The 14,709-nt window shown below is 37.1% G+C and overlaps 1 long non-coding RNA gene across 1 annotated transcript; it reads left to right on the top strand.

The window, feature by feature from the left end:
- Positions 1-384: 384 nt before the first annotated feature.
- Positions 385-10,587, top strand: LOC149668681 (uncharacterized). The gene is made up of 4 exons (XR_016367181.1): positions 385-419; positions 3,557-3,626; positions 3,701-3,880; positions 10,148-10,587. It is a non-coding gene; the product is annotated as an uncharacterized LOC149668681 (long non-coding RNA).
- The last annotated feature ends 4,122 nt before the right edge of the window (positions 10,588-14,709 follow it).

Raw genomic sequence — 14,709 nt, 5'->3', positions numbered from 1 at the left:
TCCAGTCAATAAATATTTGTTTTTTACGTTTAAAGGTAAAATTTGCATATTTTTAAGGGTTTTTCCAAAGAAAATTGTTTTTTGACACCAGAAAAGCTTTTGAGGATAATTAGCGATTGGTTCCTGCTACCAAAAAATAGACCTTAACAGGGAAAAGCTAAGAGTAACTATAATTAATTTTAAATGAATCTAAAATGTAAGTTTCACTATGAATACATGAGAGGGATTAAAAAATGTTCAAAGACAGTCATACGTGAAGGTTGGATTTAAAAAGTGTGAAAAGTTCAACATTAATAACGTTAGAGCACCAATAATAATTTTGTTAATCTCTCAAGTGAACAATTCAATGATGAAAAAATATTTACACATATTTAATCCTAGGACTGTCAAATTGAGACTATATAATTGCCAGAAAAATAGTAAGCATGTGTTTCAATATTATTTTTTTAAGGTATAAGAAAAGGGAAGGGGAGTTTGTTAAATTACTCCTAATATACTTAAAGATGCTTTTTAAAATTGGTAGTGATTTGTTGGTGTAGAATCTGCAGTTTAGTTCAGAGAGTTAATGAGGTGCCTTGTATTTCGTTAGTGACATCTCCAATCCAGTTGATTTTAGGTTTTTTCTATATTTATTACTATTGAACTCAGATGGCGTTGGTAGTTAATGTCATTAATTGTAGTTTTTTTACTGGTTCCATCGCGCTATTTTGTTTTGTTGATGTAGAATCTGCAGTTCAGTTCAGAGAGTCAATGAGGTGCCTTCTGTTTGGTAGCGACATCTCCAATCCAGTTGATTTTAGTTTTTTTTCTATATTTATTACTATTGAACTCAGATGGCATTACTGCTTAACGTCATTAATTGGCAGCATTTTTACTGGTTCCCTCGACCTTGTTTTGTTTGGCAAACGTCCGTTAAACAATGTAATATACCATCATGGTATATTACCTTTAAGGCGTTTTGATGAAAATTGAAGTCCAAGGTTAATCAGTTGGTATTTTAGAGTAACGAGTGAAGTACTTGAGGTTTAATCGAGTAGTGAAGGAGGGGGGATTTGGGGTATTTCACCACCCGCGGACGCGGGGTAGTCAGTTCCTGTAGGGTAGGCATGCTGACAAGTCCCTTATTCCCTCAAAACTTTGTCGCCCAGAAGCTTGGCTTACAGGAGTGCGCCCAACTCCCAACATAGTCAAGTACATAATTTTAGTAACAAACCATCGCTGTTCTAAATTTTAACAACGTTGAGGCAACTTTTGCCCGAAAAAGTTTTTTTTGCGAATCCATAGCTGTTATGAACTTCTATTGTGTTGATGAACTTGAAGGCAAGGCTTGCCAAGCCGTAACGTAATTATATAGGGAAACCAAAGAGGTGACATGTATTATTTGGCCTTGATACGGCTTGATGTTCTTTAGACACTGACTCAAGCCAATAGAAAGGTTATTTCTTTGAATATCTTTGCTGGTCTCAATCCAAAGACGCTCTTACTCTTTGAACACGCCAGTCTAAAGTGTCTGTTATTTCGCTGGAGAAGTTGAATATATTTTTTGATTTGTCTATCGAAGTCTTGTTGTGGTTTTTTTTATAATGATGATGACCATCATCATATTTTTGTGATGTGTAGTTTTAATCTTTTATTTTTATAATACTGGTAATAGTAGCTATGATGAATTATCTTTCTCTTGAAGCTTAGCAGTTGGCACGTGTTGATACGATACGCATGTAGTTGTACGAAATTAGTCTTTAAATTGTATGTTTCAAACTTGAAAATATGCACTGCTTGTAGTATTTATGTCGCAATAATTTTAATCTTCGTTATATTAGTTATGTAAAGGGGCGGGGGTTGAAAGAAAACTTTACAATTAACTGGCAATTATATGTTCATTTAAATATAAGATTTTGAGGGTCTATTTTTAAAATTTTGTCACGCAACTCTTAACTTTAAGTTTGGAAACGGTGCTGCTAGAACATGGCAATTATTGTTTTGCGCGTGGGTTACCAAAGGGACAATGAAATTTTTTTTAGTTTTTGGGAAAAAAAATATTCCAGAAGGCTTTGTAAATTGTACCCCTGTTGGATTTACGCAATGCAACCTGCCACGCAGACTACCCCAGCTGGTGAGAAACACAAAGATATTATGCAAAACTTCCTGGAATATTAATTGGAAAAATAGTTTAGTTGTTTTAATTACAAGGGTAATGTCTATAAATATTGGTAACCACAATTTGGGAAATAATTTTCACACTTTATAAAAACAAATTATACAACAATAGTAAGATATTAGTTATAGGACAAATTAATAAGTTCATATGGCTTTTTTTAAGCCTAACCATTAAATAGTTTAAAAATCAATTTTTGTAAGTGGTATTGGATTGGGTCGGGTACACATTATTGATAAGTTATAGAAAGAAAAGGTTATATTAATAGATAATACTTAAACATAAAAGCTTTGCTAATCTTTGATATTTTAACAGGATAATATAAGATTAGATTAATTTAATTTAATGTTTTTTAATGGTTTTGTTAATGTAAAAAAGTTATGGGCGTCTTAATTAAAAAAAATAGCGCGCTTAAAAGAGAAAAAAAAAATGGAAGATGCGAAACTGATATTTAGAAAACTCTTTGAATATATTAAATTTAATCAGTATTTATTTAAAATTTGGATACGAGTGTCTAAATCTCAGTTCAAAAATCTGTTCAATGTTAACTAATAGGATGAGTTTGTCTCAATAGTTTCACCAGCTTATTAAAGAATTATATTTAATCACATAGCATTACCAACAGGGGTTACGTTTTTAGCGTGTTTTTTACATAAAACACAATTGGGGCAAGACTAATACAGAGTACTAAAAACCCTTCACTAGAAAATTCTAAAATTAATGCAAGAATCATCGCCTTTTTTTCGTAACAATAGCATGGCCCTACAATCCTCCCTCCTCTCCCTTTCACGGTTATTATAGTAGGCAACATCAAAATTACTCCAGAACCATCGTTAACCTTAAACTTGCTCTAGGATTAACAATCTTACCCAGTCATAAATTACTTTAAAGGGAATATGAAACTATTAGTATATCTTTGACAGATATGATGCTCCTTTCTGGTATGAATATTGAAATTTTGGACTTTACTCGGGGTAATTTTGATATGGATTCTTCAAGCACGTTAGATTCTCTTTAATGCGTCTGAACTCTTTCCAAGAGCAGAACAGTGACGTCAGTCAAGTTACTGACGAATCTCTCCCTTTTTCTGATCATTGTATCACTGACCTCGTACCAGCCGTTGTCTTTTCTCACAAAGTTCACATAATGTCCCTCGGCCAACGATTCACCTTTATGAATAATCACCCCTTTAGTTTTAAAACTTGATATTTTGGTCGAAATCTTAATTGGTCGACCATCTTTGTAATCGCCACGGAGAAGACACAAAAATACGTACTTCCCGCTGGATATCAATACATCACGCTCTTGTATTTTTGGGTTGTTACAAAATACGCATGGCACCTCTGTTAATCTCATCCTTTTTTCTAGAGATTTCCAATAAATTTTTTCTCGGTTTTCTAGTGGAAGATTGAAAATGTTGCTTTCAACAATATTCTCCGAATTTTGTTCAACTTGACAATTGGGGCATTTGGTAACGTTTCGCGACTTTGACCAAAAAAGATCTTTCAGAGCTTTAGAGTAATCGGCTTCCTTTTCTTGACTTAGTGTCGTCAAAAGGACCATCCAAAATTCACTGGCGTCTTGTTGATCGTTTAGCGTAAAATGATTTCCGACAGCCATTCTCAGTTCCAACCCTTTACGACTGAAGCTTCCTTGAGAACTCTCGATGTCGTTTATCGTGTTATGGAGGCAACGTAAAACTGGTTTTTCAACGAATGATCCATTGTAAGATTTAACCAATTCTCTTAATTCCGGCACTAATAAGAGTAGTTGCAAAACGCTATTAGAATAGCATGTTACTTGGTCATCGTTAGCTAAACCCTTCAAGGGCAAACTATCCAAACTCTGTTGGGTTTTCCTTTTCTTCTTCGGTGTTTCTGCACATCTCTCTTCCTCGCCTTCTAAAAGGCTTTTAGATAGTGTAGGCGCACTTCCTTTCCTACCTCGACTTTCCTTCAACTCCGTTATTTCCAAAAGAGGCAGATCTGGCCTATATTTTTTGCGAAGCCTGTTATACTCCATAATGGCTCGTCCATCCACCTTAATTTTAGTCGGATCGAACTGTAATAGATGGAGTCCGGCTAAGGACGTCACTCTCGATAAAGCCACATACGCCATGCCAGTTCCGAATAAATTCGGACCCAAATCCATAATGGCGCATTTTAAACTCATGCCTTGGCTTTTGTGTATCGTAATAGCGTACGCCAGGATGACGGGAAACTGGGAGCGTTTACCGTAAATGTTTGCCATGAGCAAAAATTTGACGGAAATTTTCTCAACTAAAAAGTCAGTGTTAGCGTCATCGTTATTCGGTTCGCGATCTACTCTGAGAAAAATACCAGTAACGTTTCCTTGTTCGTCCTTCTTGAATCCAGTTACGAAACCCATCGTACCATTTACAACGCCTTTTTTAAAACTGATATTCCTTCTGACCATTATTCGGCAGCCAACGCAAAGAACTAACTCGCTCTTCAAACCGCCTGTTTTGGACGGTTCGTTTTGTAGCCCTTGCAGTCTCCTGAGAATGTTTTTATTCATTTTTTCCCATAGTCAGCGAGTCAATCCTGACAACGAATGACTTCAACTTTCTCGCCGTTTTTTCGCAGCATATCAAAGTTGAATTTTACGCACATGGCTAATTTAGGCATCAAACAAATTGGGTGCAACATCAGCTTCGGAAATATTTCCAATTCTAACTCTGCTTAGAATGTCGCCGTAACTTTGGTCGTTGGCTTGTCTAACATTTTGCGTTAGTTCATCGTATTTAAAAAACATCCAAAGATCACTTCCTCCGATGCAATTGAATCTAAGTCTGGCTTCTTCGGAAGTGATTTTGATAAACGCGGGATTTCCTTGAACCGGTGGCAATTGGATAAAGTCTCCCAAAACAAGAATAAATACAACTCCACCAAATGGTTGGTTCATTTCCCAAAATTCGTTCAGCCTCAAGTGAACGTGTGTCAGTAAAACCGATGAGACCATAGAAATTTCATCAATAATAAACAGTTTTAAATTACCCAAAGTTTCTTTCATAATGCTCATATTGTCAGAACTTAGGGAATGGTATTCGGCAATACGCCCATGATCTACTGGCAACATTAGTAATCTGTGTAATGTTACGCCATTAACATTAAACGCTGCCAAACCCGTTGGCGCGGCAATGGCCACGCTAGCAGGATTTTGAAAGCGTCGCCTTACGGCGTTGGCGAGAGTGTCGATAAGAAACGATTTGCCAGTGCCACCAGGTCCCGACACAAAAAGGCACTTGTTTCTACATTTTTCTTCCTCTTGGGAGAAGTGATCCATGATGTTATCATAAATTCGCCTTTGATCCGAGTTTAGCAACGCCACATTGTCAACATCAGTCTCGAAATTCATTTCCATAGCAGCTTCCACATCAGCCATCGCGTGTTCGGTTTCGATAACAGTTTCCTTCCCTTGCAGCGCATTTTCATTGTCGTCACTTTCAATCTCCGAGACTATGGTTTCTGGCTCTTTCCCTTTTTAGAAGCCTTCCGTTTCTTTTCAACTTCTTTGGAAACCGAGAGTTTCTCGTGGTATTCTCTCATGTCTTTTAACACCGAAAGAGAGTTTTCGAAAGCATCGGCGTATGTTTCAAAATCGCCCAATAGCTCAGTTTCGTCACGCCACGGTTTGAAGAGGATCAGTAGAGCGTGACAATACTGTTCTTTCTCCTCTATCGGGTCGTGAATAAAGTGCTCTATTATGTAGGGCTTAATTCTCTTTCTCATGAAACCCAGATTGTTTTTCATCATTACATTCGCATTTTTCTCGACACCATCAGAGTGCTTCGCGTAATCGTAAAACTGACCAAATTCCCGCAAACTAATATTTTCCAAGCTGTCGGGACGATTCGGATACTTGTCGTCGACGAACCCTTTTTGGCAAGTGTCCTTGCTTACGGGGTCAGTTTCCCTCAAACGAGCGAGTTCCTTGTAACCTTTCAAAATTCTCGATCGGTTTTCTTTCAAGTTAGTGTTTGTAAATTTAGTGCTGTCAGACTTGTTGTAAAGGTCTTGGCCCAGCATCATATCGAGAGCTTCATAAATTCCTATTTGCTTGCACGTCAAAGATTTCAATCTATAGGCAAATAATTTTTTGGGCAAACTTTCGTTGCCTAAATCGGCAAAAGTTTGGTCCATGTCAGCTCGGTCTCCCTTTGTCACGTAAGCCGTGACATAGTTTGCCACTATTTCCGATTTGTCAGCGACAAATTGCAAATCCATGTTGGCTTTGGAAGCCAAAAGTGGCGTGGGATTTTAATCATTGATTAAAACTTCGTGCTGTTTTCTCGGCAAGTCGTACAGTCGTTTCTGCACCTTTTTCATTTTACGGTGACGAGTAACTGATCTAACAGAATTCATAGTAGCAATGTTTGTTACGTTTCGAGGGAAACCGTAACGACACACTTTCAATCCTATTTTAGAATTTTTCACCTTCTTATAACAACTGGAGGTGCATTTGTGAGTTTGGAATTTTTTTACCAGCCGGTGCAGTTCCGGACTTACCGATGCTCTTGGCATCGAACACGTGACGTGTTTTTGCACGTAATCCAAAATAGTCTCGGTCGAAGAAGTTCCAATCTTTGGAGCGTCCTTGGCCCACAAAAGCATATGGTAGTGAGGTAAACCTCGAGATTGGTATTCAACCCTCCAAAAATGATGTTCTATCATGCCAAGAACTGGATTTTGCTTACACAAGACAAAGTTGTTTAACAGCGACCGCACTTTGTTGTGAAAGTGCAAATTGACGCTAAGTGGGTCGAAATTCAACACTTCAGCCACCGTCATCGACTCTACTCCTGGAACGTCTGAATTCACTTTTCTCAAGTGATCGTGCAGTTCCATATCATCGTACTCGGCTGGATTAAAAGTTAGAAGGCAGGTGGGAGGACCAAATTCCCGAATCATCGCTAAAACGTTTCTAAGAACTTTATACCAGTAGTTCTTCGTTCCTCGAATATGACCCAAGAAAGTAGCTAAATTACTCTCAAGTTCTTTATCGCCAGATTCAACTCGATTGAGCAAATTTTCAACCCCAATTGGCATGGGTTTTTTAACACGAAGAACGTAGTTCAAGCTGCTAGAAATCGCTTTCATTTCGCATTCTTGATAAGAATGGAACAAATAGGCGTAATCTCGTCTAAAAATTTGACTTTTGTTCAAAAGACGGGATAAACGATACTCGGTTTCCGTTATTTTCCCAAATGGTCTATCATCGTGCTTGCCAAAACGACCCCGAGGGAACAAATGAACGAAGCTCATGTATTCAAGATTTTTGTCCCAAGTGCTAACCGGCTCGGCTTCGACGCGCTTCATTTGGTAAGCGCCAAGTAAATCTTTCGGTGGTTGAACGTTCACTGGATGAATAGAGTAATGATCGTACAGATCATTGGCTTCACCCTCAGATAGTTTTCGCAACAAAGCCTCGGGCTGTGTTAGAATTTTGTAGGCGTCGCCTGGTGCAAGGCTAGACTGATTTTCATCCTGCTCATGCATGTTCGAAGCGTTTTGGTCACCTTGGACGTCGTGACTACTATCCGCTGGTCCTTCTGTTGGAAGCGCAGCGGAAGCACGTGTCAACGCATCAGATCCATCATTAATTAACGCAAGTGGATCTGTTACGCTCAGTAATTCTTCGGGAGTCGATGAATTTTCATTTCCATCAGTTTCTTGCGTGCCACAAATATATTCCTCATTCATTGTCGAAATATCAATGTCTTTGTAAAAAGGGTTTATCTTTTTCAGCACACTGAATGCTTTCAACACTTTTTCGAGGCAAACAACCTGTTGCCAAACTTTTTTGTCCGCTGTGGGAACGCCATTGACCAAGATATGCAGTTCGTGATTTTTGGGCAATGTCTTGGGAATCATCTTCAAATTTTTCTCCACGGGTATTGGAAGATAAATTACTCTTCCCTTCAATGCTTTAAACGTGCCAAACTGCATGTTGGAGTTGGTTTTGGTGCCTAACCGCACCACAGTGTGGAAGGCCTTCACAAGCTGAATTAAAACTTTCTCAAACATGTTTAAACTGGTGACATCTGGTGGAGGATTGTCAACCGCCAAGATGTTCAGAAAACATCTGATGGGAACTTTACCCTTTCCCAAATCCGTAGCGCAGTAACGACATAGTAGCATGTCTGCTTCTCTCGTGTCGGAATTATTCATTATCGAGCCAGCTCTTAAAATCAGATAGGCCTCGTTCTCAAAAACAGCTCTGTTTACCAGTTTTTCTACTGCTCTTAAATCAGATTTTTTCAGTAATCTTAAACAGCAGTCGCAGGGCGTATCGTGAAACTCGTTGGTGTTTAGCATTGCCCGAGCGAATTGATTCTCGTAAAGACTCAAGATTTGACTTTCATCGAGACTCGGCTGAGGAGCGTTAACGCTTCCTTCGGGAGCATCGTTTTGTTCCTTATTTAAATTTTTCCCACGTGTAGCAAGGGTTTTCCTTAATTCCGCCATGACATTCGTCACAGACTCGTAATCACCACTTTCAATTTCAGTTGAGATTTTAGTTAACGCGTTGAGTAACGCTTTGACGTGATAAATATTATTCAGAATATTTCTAATTCCCGAATAGTGAGGAGCCAGTTCAGCTAAAGCACGCAAATGACTTTGGCACTCTTCGCTATCAGCGCAGTAAGCAGTGTGTCCTAGGAACGGAACTATTCTCACCACTATTTCGTCCCCATCTGGTGGTATAGACACGTTTGATTTTTTGCAAAATTGTTTTCTTAATTCGCAAAGGTCCAAATCAGAGTCAAAGATTTTAGTCAAAGATTTTTCATTCGCATTGGCAACTGTGTTTACGAAAGCTAGTACTTTTGCAATGGCTCGAGTTCGAACATTACAAATATCACTGCATTCCCAATATACAGTTTTGTTTAAGGTTTCAATAAACCCACCTTCATTGATCACAAAATTTGCTTTTGGATTCTTCTCTTCAGTTTCAACAATGTTGAAGAGATTCGTAACAACACCCGACTCATTGACTTGTAAAACTAGTTCAACATTACTAGTTGCGTTATTGTTTTTCATGTCAACGATATTTCCCATTTCGTCAACAAACAATTCTTTAGTCGAACTGGTAGCACGGTCTCTCAGAACTTTTCTTATACTACCATCAGAATCCAATTGAAAAATTTTGCCGTAATGTGACTCATCGCCATTTTTCAATATTTTACCATTATTTCCAATCACATAATAGGTAGTTTCATGAAAATAGGCCTCTTTCATGCTACTGTGAAGCCTTTTCCCACCCACAACTTTCACCAAATTGCCAGGGTCAATGGACCCAATTTCTTTGATTTTCTGAACAAAATCCTTAAATTCACTAACAATGCTCGTTAGTTGGGCGTGGTAAGCCGAATATAATTGCCTTTTCAAATGAAATATTCTACCAGCTAGCACTTGGCATTTTAGCTTGTGAGAGATAGACTTCGTGCGTTGTTTTTTAGTCTCACCGTTAAAAGACTCTGACGCCGCCAATCTTTCAGTGAGACGTTTGACTAAAAACCTTTTATAGCTTTCGGCTATAATTTTTTTGTTTTTCGTTTTGAAAATCCCCGAATTGAGGAGCTTTTTCGCAAAACCAAATTTATCTACTTTAGTTGGTTTAGGTTTGGGTTTGAATTTTTTTGAACAGAAACCAACATTAGTGGTGCCACCTGGTGCCATAGCCCTTTTACCACCTTTTGCTGTACCACGCGCAACTTTATGCTGAACATAGTTATTTGCTTTTTTTCTCTGAATATTGTCCTGGTTTTTCAGATAGTATTTCTTATTTTCAAGTTGTCTACTTCGCTGTTTTTGCAAAGCTTTACTGTTAACTAACAGTTACAATTTATTTTGGGCTCTTTCTTTTTGCATTGCTAAGCATTTATTTTTTCTCTTTATTTTCTCCCGACAAAACAGTATGAAAATTTTCGAATCGCACAAGAAAGCAAATCTTATTCAACCTCTGCAGAGTTCTAGTCAGTACAAGCAGTACCGTATTTGACGCAGATTGCAATAGGTCACAAGGAAACCTTAATCCCACACTGGAACTTGCAATTTAGATACACAAAGAGATCCAATTAATGGGAGCACAGAGAACCCAATTAATGGGAGCACAGAGAACCCAATTAATAAGAGCACAGAGAACCCAATTAATGAGAGCACAGAGAACCCAATTAATGAGAGCACAGAGAACCCACTTGCCAAACACAAAGAATTGGCCGAATAATAGGTACACAGGGAACCTTTTAGGCGCACAGAAAGAACCCAGTGTCAAAAAAAACTTCTGACAAAATTGCAAATTGTAAAAAGAAAAAAAATACAATATAAATTAATGAAGATAATATAATTACAAGGGAAAGTGAAACCTATTAAGACTAAGAGTAAATAAGACAATTTCACAATCTGAAATGAGAACAAAAGTTATTGTACAATAGGAACATAAAAAACCCAAAAATACTTAAGTTTATAAATCATATAAAACCTTAAAAATTAAGATTCGTGGCAATTAATATTCTTTTACAAGTCTTCGGAATTGTAAGAGAACGGAACGAGGTGGAAATTGTAACAATTCCCGCCAAAATAGAAGCCAAGGCTGCCAAGTGGGAGGGAATAAGGCATAAGCTACTTGAATTTAGTGCCCTCTGGAGTAGTAGCATGGAGCAATTATAACTGGATGCGTTGCTGTAAAATCATAGTCTCCAATCCCATTTTATTGCTCTATGCCGCTTCTCCTAGCCCAGGGAATTTTTTTGGCGGGAAAGTACCAAAGCCCCTGCCAAAGCTATTACTTTATTTAAAGCAAGCTAGCGTATATCAACCTCGTAAGTATGTTTTAAACACAATTTCTAATAGTTAAAATTATTAATTAACGGGTTTTGAAGCTAAGTCATAAAATTTGAAGTTATAATGTTTAAATTTATTGTTAAACATTAAACTAGATAGAAAGTAATTGATTGCAAACTATTCAATGAAATTTCTTGTTTGTCGGTTTGGGTTTAGTAATGGAAGGCAAAAACATAAATGTTGTTAACGCCTATTTTTACGGCGGCGGTCGCGGACGGGGCGGAGGACGGGGCGGAGGACGAGGCGGCGGTCGCGGACGGTGGCAATGGGTCCGGACTTGCTACAAGTGCGAGAGGGCCGGCCACATAATGCGGGAGTGTCCGCAAAACCGAGGTACTAAATATTTTCGATTGCTTTTCCCAGGGCTACCTAAAAACTTCTATGCACTTCGTTAAAGGTCTCATTTAGGGAAACTAGTTTTAAATTTAATAAAATGTTATAGAGAGCTTTCAGTTGGAGCTGAGTCTCGTGACATAATTTACGCTGCCATATTGGAGGGTTTAAAGCAGGAATGAAGCCGAGACCACCCAATATGGCTACCAGAACAGCGGTAAGAATTGGGAGGGTGTGACGTACTACTATCCCATCTGAAAGCTCCCTACTGAAAATAAAAAAGACAGTGAAGTACCCTGCTATCCCTAGGTAGCCCTAGCAAGCAAAATTAGTTAGAGCCTGTTATTGCCATGGCTTTCATAGCGTAATTTTGTTCTAATATTGGCAATGGGGTAGAAAGATATTCTATGGTATAAAAGTATCTAGAGAAAAGGGGATATTAGACTGAAATTGTAGGACAGAGAATCTCTGCATGTAAGACCAAAATGAAATATATAAAAAAGTATATCGCACACAAATCAGCCAAAGGTGTTAAAGGCTCAAGCATATATATATAGTTGTCTTATATACGGTTACATGATAGACGAACCGTTGCCGGTCAATACCACCACCACCACCACAACCACAACCACAACCACCACTACCACCACCACCACCCCAAGCACAACCACCACCACCCCAACCACCACCACAAACACCACCACCCCAACCACCACCACAACCACCACCACCCCAACCACCACCACAACCACCACCACCCCAACCACCACCACAACCACCACCACCCCAAACACCACCATCCCAACCAACAATATAGAAACATCACTGTAAATATTTTGTAAGTATTAAACCACATTTAAAAAAGTTAACACTTTTATTATATTGGGGCACAGGAAAAGAAGTTACTATTGGGGTTTTTTTTATTTCATTAATATCTTGAAAGCCTAAGTTTTAAATATTTTTGCATTCTCAATTCTTTTCTTGAGTTTCAATTAAAAATTTTCATTGAAGATAATTAATATATTTTTTCTTATATTTTTTGTAGCATCATCACCATATTAATTTTCATTCAATTTTTTTGTCAAAAAGCATTTAACCAAATAAATTAATTTCATCCAAAATTATTGCATTCTTTTTAATTCATTTTAATGGACTAATATTCCATTCTTATTAATCCATTTTAGAAAAGTTTTATTTCCTTTAAAATAATAAATGGTTACCCCAATCATTTGTTTATGCTTTGAACGGGAGAAATGGTTTCCCAGCCATTTTGTAATACCTTAAACTTAAGACACTTCTGACCCGCAATTACGTTATTCCTTGACTTAAAAATGGTTATCTCTTGAACCAAATAATTTTTTTCATCAATATTCATCTATTTAATAAATTAAAGGACCGTTCTAATTAATCCATTTTAATAAATTTTATCCCTTGAACCATGGATTAACTAACGCTAGGGATTGTTCATTCCCCCTAAAATATAAAGTATACATGTTCCAAACGCCCCCTAGCAGCAGCTTCAATCCCTAACAGGAAGTTATAAGAAAATTGGACCAAATATCACGTGTCCTATGACGTCAAAATTAAAATCCCGCCTAAATTGGGCGCCGCCATCTTTAAAATTCGGAAAAACTGTTTATTTTGCCTAGAGATGGCGCCATATGTACATCCGTTTTGGTCCAATAAATTGGGGGAGTGAAGAGGGAAATCAAGGAATAATTCGGAACATGTAGTTGGCGATGGCATTACATGCGAAACTCGGTTAGTGAACAATCCCTAGCGTTAGTTAATCCATGCTTGAACTTAAGAAAATGTTTCCCAGTGATTTCTTTATCCCTTGAACTTAAGAAAACGTTTCCCAGTTATTTCTTTATCCCTTGAATTGAAGACTCATTTTCCCAGCCATGTTGTTATTTTTTAAAAAATTCAATTAACTTTCCAATCATTATTCCATTCTTTTTGATCCATTATAATAAATTAATGTTCGTTCTAATTAATCTATTTTAATAAATATTATCCCTTTAACTGAAGAAAAGGTTTACCAGTCATTTCATTACCCCTTGAACATAGGAAATGATTTCCCAACCATTTTTTTATCTTTTGAAAAAATAAACTAACTTTCCTTCCTTATTCCATTCTTTTTGATTCAAAACCATTTAGTTTTCCAGTTATCTAAAAAATGGTTGACCCGTTTGAAGCTACAAATATATTTCATAAAAACATTTTCTTATCCCTTTAACTCCTATTAACAGAAATAAACAATTTATACCAATATGAATGTATCATTAATTGCTGTAAGCAAATATTAATAAATGAAACAATTTCTTTATCAACTCGCGTTAATCAATTTCTTCAATCTTCATAACTCAATCAAATGTTATAGAATTTTAAAGCAAATAAATGGTGTGGTTTCGATTAAACAAACGTTACTAGATGGTCCCGTAGTCCAAGAGTGGAGTTGACAGGGTTTATTTGTTTATCAGTGTGTAAAGGGATTTAATTAGCCTCTATGCCTAATTGCTAATTAAGTCATAATTGTCCAATTGCTAATTCCAATTCAATTAGTTGCCAGTTAATTAGCACAGCTCTGGTTTTTTTGGTGACACGGTTTTTTGATCGTGCGACTTAATCAATCATTTATTCTACCAGCAATTTGACAAACAATTTATCTTCGTAGCAGTTATCATTGGCACCTGGTGAGAATTAAAAACAGGCTATTGCTTATTGTTTTCTTGGGCAATGTTAAAATAATCATTATATAAATAAACTGGTCATCGTTTAATTTTTTCTTAGGTAACTAAATATAAGCACTAAAAAAATAATAAAAAATTTAATAGTTACCCAACAAAAATGATTGGAAGAGTCTGAATAAAAAATATTAATTGGTTTGTTGACAGGGTTTAGTGATCGTGAGATCTATCGATTAATTTACCAGCAATTTCAACGAACAAAATGATGTACGTATTTGTTATCATTGGCCGGTGACACCAGTTTAGAAACCAGTTAACAAATCCTTATACGTAGAGTTTGCAAAAAGACATGAAATTTAGCACTTAAACTTAATTTTTTTCAAAAACCTTTAAAAATGGTCCTAGAAAAAGGTTTAAATTTTCATATGCAAGGCTTAATAGCGTTTTGCTTGACTGCATGTCGCCGTCAAATTCCTTTTAAAGCCTAGATCATATAGGATAGTATCCACCCTTGATTTTCATTTCGCAACACACGTTTGATTCGTAAACCTCGACGCGCACAACGATTAGAAGCATTAAAATGCAAACACAACAACACACTGAGCGCATACATTTTTTATAGTAAATAAAATTTCTCACTACAGCTGTTTTCAGGGCTGAAGCG

Source organism: Phalangium opilio, unplaced genomic scaffold (assembly GCF_054372755.1).
Source record: "Phalangium opilio isolate 3A_F unplaced genomic scaffold, DU_Popi_V2 ptg000054l_1, whole genome shotgun sequence".
Classification (NCBI taxonomy): domain Eukaryota; kingdom Metazoa; phylum Arthropoda; class Arachnida; order Opiliones; family Phalangiidae; genus Phalangium; species Phalangium opilio.
This window is presented reverse-complemented; position numbering and strand designations above follow the sequence as displayed.